This window comes from Octodon degus, unplaced genomic scaffold (assembly GCF_000260255.1).
Source record: "Octodon degus isolate 3935 unplaced genomic scaffold, OctDeg1.0 scaffold00189, whole genome shotgun sequence".
NCBI classification, from domain to species: Eukaryota; Metazoa; Chordata; class Mammalia; order Rodentia; family Octodontidae; genus Octodon; species Octodon degus.
The window spans coordinates 4,456,321-4,456,732 of record NW_004524765.1 but is presented as its reverse complement, the minus strand read 5'-3'; positions in this window follow the sequence as shown (position 1 = coordinate 4,456,732).

Below are 412 nucleotides of genomic sequence, written 5' to 3'. Positions count from 1 at the left end.
TTTTCTTTTCCTACCTACCCCACATTCCCCTATTCATTTAAACATTTTCTTCCTACTTCTTAATACCCTTATACATGTTTTAATTTTTTTTTTTATTTTTTGTGCTTGCCAGACAGGCGCTTAAGCCACTGAGCTATCTCCCTGACCCTATTTCTGCATCTTCTAATTAATCTGTTCTATTGATTCGCAGGTCTACTTTTTGCAGTATAATTTCATTCTTTCTTTTTTTTAACATGTTATTTTATTTTAAAGAAAAAAAATACAATGGTACAAAATCTCAAAACAAGATTTTAGGAGAGTAACAATGGTTAGTATATTGTGTATTGTTACTGCCAAAATAGTTTCTCATATTAGAAGATATAAGCAAGAAATAATAAATAAACAACATAGGTACAAACCTCTTTTTTTTAAG